At 47.0% G+C, this 11559-nt stretch overlaps 1 protein-coding gene across 3 annotated transcripts in view; it reads left to right on the plus strand.

The window, feature by feature from the left end:
* The window catches only part of Syk (spleen associated tyrosine kinase), a 72682-nt gene that overhangs the window by 14026 nt on the left and 47097 nt on the right, over positions 1-11559 (plus strand). Inside the window, exon 1 of one of the 3 annotated variants that reach the window (XM_031357927.1) lies at positions 2180-2657. The exons of the other annotated variants lie outside the window; for them this stretch is intronic. The gene's annotated coding sequence lies outside the window, so the exon portion shown is untranslated. Of the gene's footprint in view, positions 1-2179; positions 2658-11559 lie in introns of those variants that run through there. 3 annotated transcript variants of the gene reach the window in all.

The following is an 11559-nucleotide window of genomic DNA, read 5'->3' on the forward strand; positions in this document are numbered from 1 at the left end:
TATATATATATATATATATCCAAATATATATATCCAAATATACATATATATATCCAAATATGTATATATATATATATATATTTTTTTTTTCTGGCAGTTCCCCTTCCAAACAGCCGCTGTGGGGCTGACTTATCATTTCTGGAGTCAGTTCAGAGCCCCACCCTCCTTTTGGAGACCAGAGTTCCAGAATGAGTTATTCCTTTGGAGACTGCCTGCTGGGTTCCTCTGAGAGCTGTTCCTAGAGAGTTAAGATTCTAGAGAGCTTGGGACCCTTACCACTGGCGCATTAGGAGCCTGCCAAACCATTGGAGCAGTGCTGTTCTTGTGGCCGAGCTTGCTAGTACCAGGCAAGAATCACCAGCAACACTGGGAGACACAGCTGGCCTTAAGACTGTTTTCTGCAGGCTGCAGTGGGCTCTGTGTCTAGAGTTCTAAGAACCATCAGTGTGACCTAGAAGGTAGGCAGCCTGTCTCTGCCCTTCTCATCCTTTGATAAAGATCTGAAATTCCTTTCTGCTCAGCCCTGGGCCCAGCCGAATCACCTCCTGGGCTGTTTGTGGATACTGCTCACTGCCTTCTGAGACTCAGGTCTAGCCAAGAAGCCATGATGCTGTGTCTGAGCAGTTAGGAGAGACCAGATCAAGCTAATTAGCTTCTTGATGACCTCAAAGGCTTAAGTATGCCTCAGATCCCCCCCCAAAAAACCGACAACTCCCTGCCTCTGCCACATCCCCTCCCCCACCCCTGGTACCAGCATTCTATCCTCTGTTTCTTTGAGTTTCAGAGTTCTGTACTTCACTTCTGCTTCATTAGTCAAATATTATGGTCTGGAATTTCAGTTTCTCTCTTTCTATAGCTGATAGATCACACAGAAAGTCAATGGCCATGAAGAGACCAGAGCAACACTGCCAACCAACCTGACATTTGTGAGACATTGACTAACAACCAAAGAAGGCAGTCCTCTCAAGCACTCAACGAATATTTAACAAAATAAAGTACGTGCCTGGAAAACCCATTTAAAAAAGCCATGTAAATTGTTTTTAAAAACACAATAAAATTATACATATGTCCATAACAGAAAATTATCTGGAAAGTGAATAATGGGCTTTTATATAACCTGTGAATTGATAAGAGCCTCAAAAGAACTCTCAATATATTTTAACTAACATACAAATGAAAATTCAAGGGGCTGGAGGATGGGTTCAGCAGCTAGGTGCACCTGGTTGCTCTTGCCGAGGACTCATGTTCAACTCCCAGCACCCCCATTGGTGCTGGGACACACCGCTCACAACTGTCCGTAACTCCATTCTCAAGGTCTCTGCTGTCCTCTTCTGACATCCATGGGTACTAAGCACACACATGATACACATACATATATGTAGGCAAAATACTCATATATAAAAAAAATAATATATTTTTTAAAAGATGAACAAATGGTTTACCAACACTTTTCAAAAGGAGCTACAAAGTAGTGCTTAGAGAGCAACCCCCCACACTAAATCCGCTGCTATAACAAAATCCCTGAGACTGAGTACTTTATAAAGAAAGGGACTTTAACTTTGCTAGCAGTTTAGGGCTTAAAAGCCTGACTTCAGGCAGCCACGTCAGGTGAGCCCCTTACGTTGCATGCCATCCTGGTAGGTGACACCACATGGTGGAAGGCTGCGATGGATCATGGCTGGCTGTGGATGGGACCAAATTGGTAGAATGACCTTGCTTGATGACAATTCACTGTCAAAGTAACTAAGCCAGCCCACTGAGACCTAACTTCATCCTCTGAGATAGATAGCTATTAGTCTTTTCCAAGGTCGGTGCCTCAGTGAACTCGTTCCGTCGTACCTCAGACCCTACCTCTCAAAGGTTCTGCCACTCGGGTATGCCACACCTTAACCAAGCTTCCAGCACACGAACCCTGGAGAGGCATACCCAAACCCTGATGATGGATCAGATAAAGGCAGTGTGTCTACTCCATCACCTATAATTTGAGGCAAGGATGCTCTAATTATAGCAAATTAAGTTTTATAAGAATTATAAAGAATTATAGTATATTAAACCTAAACCACAACGGCCAAAGAAGGTAACACGGAAAACTTTGAAGCCAAAAATAAGAAACTGTAAACAAAAATGAAAAAAAAAAACCCCACTTTGAGCCTTTAAAATTATCAGCAGAATTGGTAAACCGTCAAACATGATATACAGTAAAATAATGAGAAGAAAAATTGGTATACCCTAAACTTAGTATACAGTTTTAGCTACCATGTGTAGGGAATGGTCGAGAACCAGTGTGCCCATCCTGGTCAAGAACCTCCATGTCTACTGATCCTTCTCGGCTGGCGTGTTCGGGATCCCTGCCTTCTGACTGTAACTTCACTTTGACTATGACATTAGCAAGCAACCTCCCTCCTCCGCCCTCCGACACACACACACACCCTCTTACTTCTGCTTTCTGGCTTGTCTTGCTTGCTGACACTTTGAGGAAAAGCCACTTCCCTAGTTACAGACACCACTTAACAGCAGGAAACCTCCACTTGCTCTCCTCTGCCTCCTCTTCCTTGTGACCATCCCCACTTTCAAGCCTGCCAGTTTGGACTTTTTTCCACCCTCCATGCTGCCTGGTGCCTGGGAGCCCAGGCCTTCTGTGACTCCAGGACAAGAAGGTAAGTCTGACTTGTAGCGATCAATAATGGCGACCTCATGGCTGTCTGCACCATGGGTGGGCATTTAGAGGGCACGCCAATATCTGAGTGTGTGTGCTTCCCTGGCCGATACCGTCCCTTGGGCTAGGCCATGCCCTGGCCGACATTCGCTCATCTTGAGCTGTGGAGGAGTTGACAATTACTGCAGTTCTCATGTGGCAGAGACATCTTTCTCCCCTGTGTACATAACCGTTGGCACTTTCTTTAAGCACCGGAGTTAATCTGTGACTTTAGATACACTGTGAAGTCTCGGGAGTAATTCCACTGTAATTTCCTGGAATATTTTACAGTCGTGAATTTCAGAAAAACGCAAGTTTCCTTGAGTAGATATGGCCTGCCCTTTGTGTCAAACGTGGGTCGTTTGGCTTCTCTAGAGGCCTTGAGGGCCCTGTGCATATTGTCCTTGTGAGGTGGGCAGATGGGGAAGTAAAAATAATGCCTAGACGCTAGCAGCTTCAGCCAGGCTCCCACGGCCTACTGAAGCGGGGTCTGCTGGGCACAGTGTCCACTTTGGCCTCGAGGCCAGCCACCCAGCTGGCATTCTTTGGGATGGGGCTTGAGGTGGGAACCAGAAGAATAGGTGGCTGCTCACCTATCCTGGATACTTTGTCCCAAGATGATAGCAGGAAAAACCAGAAGACATTCTTATCAGGAAATGTTTGGTACTTGATCAGTTGTTGGTATCTTATGTGTGAATGTATGTGTAATGTGTGTATATATACATAGCTGTATGTATGGTGTCTGTGTGTGTGAGAGAGATGTATATGTATGTAAGTGTATGTATGGTATATGTGTGTGTTGTATGTATATATGTGTATATACTTGTATGTATGGTGTATGTGTATGTGTGTGTTGTTTGTGTGTGTGTGATGTATGTACGTATGTATGTATGTATGTATATACCTTTATGTGTATGTGATATCTATATATCTATATGTGTGTGTGTGCGCGTGTGTGTGGTGTGTGGTGTAATTATGTGTGTGTATACCTTTATGTGTGGTGTATGTGTGTGTGGTATGTACAGATATATGTGTATACCGGTATATATGGCATGTGTATATGTGTGTGTGTGTCTGTGTGTGAGAGAGAGAGAGACAGAGAATGCTGTCATGTGTGTCCCATGGTGCACATATGGAGGTCAGAAGACAACTCTGAGTGAGCGTCAGCTCTTTGTTGTTCAGTGCTGCATGTATAAGCTGCCTGGCCCATGAGCTTCAGGAAATTCTCCTGTCTCTACCTCCCAGTTTACAGTCCAGTGCAGGGATTAATAAGTGCTTCCTCGATGTGGTGAGTGGCTTGGGTGGCTCCCCTTGCTTGGCTTCTCTGCTGTGCCAAGGGACCGTTCAGAACATTTGCTCTGCCTGCCTGGCCAGGCCAGGGCTTATGATCTATGTGCTTGCCTCATATACAGTGTCACGTCAAGAAGGAAAATGCTGGCTTCCAGCAGAAGTTCTAAGTTTCCTGCTTAAAAATCACCAGGAGAGATGTCTGTATGAATTTCCTGTTCCTTTGCCCCCTCACCAAGTCTGTACTGGCCTAAAACCATGTGTGGAGCCAGCGCCTGAGCAGGTAGAAGCAGGACCTGCGAGGACTCTCTTCCCGTGTTCCAGAGTCATCTGCAGGCAATGTCAACCAGTCACCCAAGGTGCAAAAAGTGCCCGTGAGAACCAGGGTACACGCAGTCCTGGCTAGATCATGGCACCTTTCGTTCCAGAACTTTCTTCTCTCTACATGTTGTTAGGAAACAGGGCGCTCATGATCTCTCAGGCACAGTTGCTTAATGACTAGTTTGTTGCATCCATTCGGCAGGTCTGTCCAGTGGGTCTGTGATTTAGATTTAAGAGTTCTGTACAGCAGGGGCTTGGGAGATAGCTTGATTGATAAGGTGCTTGTCAAGCAAGAACAAAGACCTGAGTCCTGTACCCAACACTTGGATTTTAAAAAGCTGAATGTGCAGACGTGTGTGTGTGTGTGTAATCCCGGTGCTGGGGAGGCGTGGAAAGAGGCAGATTCCCGGGCTTGCTAGCTAGGTGGCCTGGCCTGCTTGGCAAGTTCCAAGCCAGTGGGATATTCTGTCTCAAAATGTAATGAATCGCACCAGAGGAACAGCATTTGAAACTGATCTCTCTCTGGCCTCCATACATCTGAATACCCACACATACATGAGCATGTACAAATATTAAGTGCATTTAGGTGGGCTGGTTGCTTGTTTGTAAGTAAAGGATTAATCTTCTGCGGACTACAGGCGTCCTCTGTGACTTGTGCTAATGGCACCCAGGTAGGCATAGAGAAGCAGCTTAGGGAGCTTGCCTGTGGCATCTGAGGATACCCGGCAGCCAGCTGAGATGGCTCAGCCTCTGCCAGCTGTGTTTTGGGGACTCTGTACTCTGAAGCTGTCTTGCACCACTCTGGTTTTGAAGGGTCAGGATGTGGTTTTATGTGTTTTATTGGCTATTTCTATATGATGGTGGACATCAAGCAGGCCCAGCCTTGGCTGTGCTTCCTGTCTCTGAAGTACAGGCTTATGCATTCTGAGACATCGGACATCTGAGCTGCTGCCAGGATGGACCAGGGAGATGCTCCTCAGATAAAGGTGTGGCTCCTCCTTGGGAGGCTAGGTATCTGTGCAGTGTGACATCCAGGCACGGTTCAAGGAATCTGGGGGACAGAGCCCCTGTAAGATAGCCTTCCAGAGGACAAGCCAATGTCTGACAATGAAGTTGACGCAGCTGCCCTGAGGAGTTCAGGCCCAGGCCCCTCTGGGTTTCATTCTTCCCTGCTTAGGCCGCACTTTGGGGCCCATGTGTTTTCTGCGTGGTGAGATCTCCAAGTAGAAGCCATGTGAATACTCATAGTTCCAGGAAAAGCGGTCTGCGCACAGACAGCTGAAGAGCTCAGTCCAGTGGGGTGGCCTGTCACCAACCAGCCTGACTAGACTAGTGAGACTGACTCTCCTGCCAGGCTGGGCTCATTCCTCTTTTTTATGAAAATTAGCGTAGCCCCTAGAGGAAGTTTTTCTTTTAAATGATGTTCTAGTGTTTAATTACTCAACTTAAGGCTGCAAGGAAATTTCCCAGGTACCCTTGAGTGGGTTGTTTTGCATCGGAGTGGCCATGTGGTTTCAAGTGCTATAAACCTGTATTTGCATCTTCCTGATTTTGTTTCTCTGTGTGGCCCAGAGTGGGCAGATGTTACCCTTGGGTGGTGTTTTCCCAGAGAGCTCTTTCCTTCAGCCACAGTCCACATTACACCAAGCGCTCTTGTGACCATGTGATGGGAGCACCAGTAATCTTAAATGACTAAGAACTGCTGTTAGCGTCCTGTAGGGAACAGGATGGGGTAGCTGGAAGGGGAGGGGAGCCTCCTAGCTATGAAGTGTGGGAAATAACTTTTAAGAATGTAGTTGCATATAGGTGAATATAGTCTTAACATATAAGTAACTGACTTCCTCTAAACTGCCAAGGCAGCATTCTAGCTCTTTGTCAAAGAGATTGGGTCTTTTCATGGAAGTGTGGGGAGAAGGGAAGAAGTTACTTAGAGCCACTGAACACTTGATCATGGATTCCTTATTTAAGGATCCACTGTTTCTTGATCCTGGGGTGAATAACTCAGTCAATGTGTTGCCTTGCAAGCACAAGGTTCTGAGTTTAATCCCATGCATGCCTATAGAACAACAACAGTAGCAGCAGACATGGTGGTTCACACTTCTCAGCCCGGGAGAGGTAGGAACACATGGATCCCTGGAGCTGCTTGGCCAGCCTAGCCTGTTTGGAAAGCTCCATGTCAGTAAGACAGCCTATCTCAGAAAACAAGACAGGTGGAGGGGGTCTGAGGAACAGCAGCTAAGGTTGATCTCTGTTGGGTGTGCATGCACACACACACACACATGTGCACACACACACAATTCATTAAAATGTATTTGGCATTCCAGTCAGCTATAGCACTCTGTCATTGTGGACATGCACTAAATGATTTCATTCCGTTTCTGTGAGAAAATGGCTCCTGACCAAAAGCAACTTGTGGGAGGAAAAGGTTGATTTGGCTTACCCTTTCAGGTCACAGTCTGTACTGAGAGGAGTCTGGGTAGGAACTTAAGCAGGAACCTGAAACAAAACTGTGTAAGAATGCTGCTTGCTGCTCACTTTCAGACTTGTGCTTATGTAGTTAGTTCTCTTATACAGCCTAGGACCACTTGCCTAGGGATTGTGCTGCCCATGGTGGGCATATAAACCATCCCACATAAACCATCAATCAAGACAGTCTCTCACAGACATGGATGCAGGCCAATGTGACCCAGACAATCCCTCAGTCGAGGTTTTAGATGACTCCTCATTTGTCAAGTTAACGGATGAGGCTAACTAGCCAGGACAGTGGCTCTCTTCTTGTCTCACAGCATAAACAGTTCCCATTCTCTTGATCTATTTAGGGCCACTTTTAAATAGCAGTTTTGTGTGTGTGTATGTGTGTGTGTGTGTGTGTGCTTTTTGTTGGTGACATCTCTACTGAAAATAGTCCCAAGCATGAGGCTAAACTGCTGCCTACTATCCCTAAGCACAAAGGGGCTGCTCTGTGCTTCATTGAGTAAACTCCCATGTTGGGTGAGCTTCTTACAAGCATGGGAGTCCTGCCCAGAGTTCAGTGTCAGTGTATTGACAATGGATATAAATTGTTTCTTTAAACAGGCGCATATCTGCTACAAGGGTGTTCCTTGTCTGGCTGGCGGAAGTGTAATCAGGGGATCTCCAGGATTAATCTTAAAATTTCCCTGAGAAACCGTGACTGAAAATTTGTAAATTCTAGACCCTTCTGTGGGAAGTATCTTCGGCTCATCATAGGAAGTAACTATATTTAGTGTCATGCACTGGAAAGTAGGACCAAGGATGAAACAGAGAGAGAAGGAAAGAAAAAGACACGAGGGTGTGTGAGCCATGACGCTTGTGACAGTAAAAATAAACCTGAACACTGGGATTCATCCCTGACCCCAACCACAGTAGATGGTAAGTCCTGGGCTCAGATGGCACTGCCCTGAGGGAAACCAAGCAGAATACTCTGGCCCCTGGCCTTTCTGTACACACAGAGAAGAAGTGAGGGGAGATAGGGCAAGGCCGGCAGCATTCCAGAACATACCCTCAGGCATGTGCGTCTCAGCACCTTCTTTCCTCACCTGAGTTCTCCTTCTCTCTTGGATTCTGGGTACCAGAAAGCCTTCTCCGGACTGCCAGAGCCCAGACCACTGGTTGGTTGACAGGATATTGAGATATTTGTTAGGCGCTGGTTGTGCCTGTGTTCTGCCTGTGGGTCTAAGGATCTGCCTGTGCTTGCCCTGAGAAATGCGATTCTTTAATTAGCTCAGTGTCAGTCAGAAACATCATATTTGCAAGGGCAGACACAGCTGTTGCTCAGTGTCTCTGGAGGTCATTGACTGACAAGATAGTACTACATTGGTGCCTATGATAGGACAAAGGTCACACAGTCCTCCTTAGCCCCAGGACTGGGGAATTGGCATGTGATTGTCTAATGGGAAAGGAAGTTCAGAAGTCAGTCCGTGAGTAATATGCTTGTTCTGCAGCATGGAGACTGGGCTGACACTCACCCGTGAAAAAGGCAGGGCTGGCAATGTAATCCTGGGCTTAGGCAAGCAGAGATAGGGAGGCAGAGCTCTGTAGCCAGTCTACCCAAGTCAGAGCCATAGCCAGTCTACTCAAGTCAGAGCCATAGCCAGTCTACCCAAGTCAGAGCCATAGCCAGTCTACCCAAGTCAGAGCCATAGCCAGTCTACTCAAGTCAGAGCCATAGCCAGTCTACCCAAGTCAGAGGGCTCTAGGTTTAATGATAGATCCTGTTACATAAAATAATGTGGAAAGAGAGGAAGATACCCGATGCCAACCTCTGGACTTCACATGTGCATGAATTATGCTCTCTCTCTCTCTCTCTCTCTCTCTCTCTCTCTCTCTCTCTCTCTCTCTCCTCTCTCTGTGTCTCTCTGTCTCTCTCACTCTCTGTCTTGTCTTTCCCACACATATATGCACACATGCAATCGCACGCACACCTACATTGGCACATTGCACACGTCAGTGTGAAGTGGTACCCTGTAACTGGTTACGAGGACTGCTGACAGATGCTCAGGGCTAGCAGAGGGAGAGGAAAACCGCAGCATGCAGGCAGCTTCCTGAAAGCATTCAGTTTTCTCCATTACCTAAACTACAGCCTTGGAGGAATGGCACCTTTAGGGAGTGTGCCTTAGCCCTTTGACGTCTGCGGTCTCTAAGTTCAGGCTCCTCTCATGCTCCACTCTGCACACCTATGGAGTCCGCTTTACAAACTCAGACAGCCGTTGACCTCTCCCTACAGCAGCAAGAACCTGAGAATCAACTCTGAAGGAGGGCTTTTGACTGAGCTAGAGACACACAGACAGCTGCCGTCCCTCTAGATTTAGCATTTCTTTCCTAGAATCCCAGGGCTCCTGGGAAGCCTGTCATAGACTCTTGGGCATATCCGAGGTAGATGTCTGTTAGTGTCTGTAAGATTGCAGGAAGTGTGCTCTGGTTAGCCCCTAGCTTAAACCTGTGAAGAAGCAAGGCTGTGCTCTGGACTTAGCGGCACAGTGTTCAGAGGGTGAGATGACACCATTTGGTACCCAACTGTGTTCTGAGGGTAGGGTGACATCATTTCTGAGTACCCTATCTTTTTCATGTGTCTGTTCCTGTTTGGTGAGCACATGCTTTCCTGCAAAGCACATGCTTCTATTCCTCCTCTGTATCCATGAAACCCACTCCTATCTGCTCAGAGCTTGCCTTCATGAGGCACCAGTTGCCATGGAATTCATCTTCCATCCATAACCAAAGCACTGCAGTCACTCTGACACTGTCCTCCATGTTCATAGGAGAACTGGGGAGGTGCACAGGTATCAAGGTCCTGCAGAGCCAGATGGGACACCCACAGAGCTTGCGGTTAGCTTCTGTTCTGCATCCCATCCATGTTGCCTTCTAGGCTTACAGGGCATCATAGACAAGTGTCTCTCTAGGCCTCCTGTCCTCTGTGGTCTCATGGCACCATGCTTAAAGAAAGAGAGCTGGCATCCTCATCAGACTGGCTGCTCCTGCTTGCAGGAGTCCATCAGGAGCCACTGAGGACTATGACATGACCTCAGAGAAGGAGGGTGTGTTTGGGGTTGTTGGACCCTCAAGCAATACTATAGACACCCCTCCTAGTCATCTGTAATTGTGCCCTACCTATGTGTGCATATGACTTGTGGTCTCAGGGCGGGGCTGGAGTATGTAGGATAGGGGAGATTAGTTAGAGAATAGAGATTCTAGCTTTGTAGCCATGGGGAAGCCATCATCCATGCTGGGTACTGATCTTCTAGTGTAGTTATTTTAGGGTCCTCCATTCTCCTACCCATAACCCCTCAGCTATGTTCTGTAACTAAGCCTAAAAAACCCATTGGTCCCCTAGACTGAATTTTGGTGGACTCAGAATTCTTTGGACCCTTATGTGGAAGGGGGAGATGTCTCCACAACATCTGCTCATTGTTGAAAATGATCATCAAATAAATGAGAGGACATGGAGTTATTTATTGATTAGTGAAACCAAAGATACAATGACAGGCTGCATTGAATCTGTGGTCACGTCACCGCAACTAATCTATTGGCCTCCAGTGTAGTAAAAGAGAAGTCCCCGCCATCCTAAACACACATACCAAGAACTGGTCCATCCCCTCTGTTAAGGCTGCCCAGGCTGAGCGGCTCTGAGATGCTACTGTGAACGGCTTTGGAGAACCTAATGGGTGGGATGAGATGGCAGTACAGCTGTCTCCATATGTAAATAGAGGGTGGGGAGGGTGTTACAACCACATGTGGAAGAGAAACTTCTCATTCTCCAGAAGCCTAGGGCAGATGTTGGACAGCTGGGACCATCCACAGCTGTGCCTTTTAGACCAAAGAGATCAGGGCAACAGCTTCAGGGCTGGTGATGCATTTTTTTAAAAAGGAGCTTGTACAACATGATGTTTCCCACACAACAATTGTGTGGGAAAATTAGGAAAACATGCATACTCTGGGGATACTGACACAAATAGGAAGAACGTGTTGAGTGCCTGTGGGCGGGCCTCTGAGGTACCTGAGAGCAACACATGTGAATGGTGTCCTAGGGCTGCAGAGAAAAGAGGGGGAATCCAATGAAACAGCATTTTGTTACTGAAGCATGAAGCATGTGACAGAGGTCCCTACCCTGCAAAAACCATGAGTTTCTGTAAGACATGAGTGAGCTCCATCAACACAGACACGGAGCTAGGCATCTGGATAACTGGTGCACTGGTCTCCAGGGTCATCTGGACTTAGACAAGTTAGACTTTTAGCATTTTCATTAGGAAAATAGCATATACCCACAGTAAACTCTCTAAAGAGGAGCCTGTGCCCATTAGGCGCATGGTTTGTGGACATTTGGTAGACCCTGAAACATGAGCCACCGAGTTAGAGTGTCCAGACCTTTGAAACTTACATTTTCATATAAGGGAAAGATGGAAGCAGTCGAGAAAGGAAATGGACACTTAATTGAATTTAAATGAGGATGTGTTGGGGAGCAATGGGGGGAGGGGGGCAAGACACACACCGAAAACTCTGATCATGAGGCTTTCAAGGGGATGGGAGGAACTTACACCACAGGCCTGGGAGGGAAGAAAGTCATTAGCTAGAATGCTGTAACCAAGAGAGGATAAACCTGGCATCTGAGGCCTGGAAGGACAGTGTGGGACACAGCTGGAGTGGCTGGAGTCAGACCAAGGAGGGCCTTGTAGGCTGGGGCTGTACTTGTCAAAGAGGAAACAAAGAATGAGGCCCAGAGGAGAGGACCAGGTAAGACTGGG

Source organism: Mastomys coucha, unplaced genomic scaffold (assembly GCF_008632895.1).
Source record: "Mastomys coucha isolate ucsf_1 unplaced genomic scaffold, UCSF_Mcou_1 pScaffold7, whole genome shotgun sequence".
NCBI classification, from domain to species: Eukaryota; Metazoa; Chordata; class Mammalia; order Rodentia; family Muridae; genus Mastomys; species Mastomys coucha.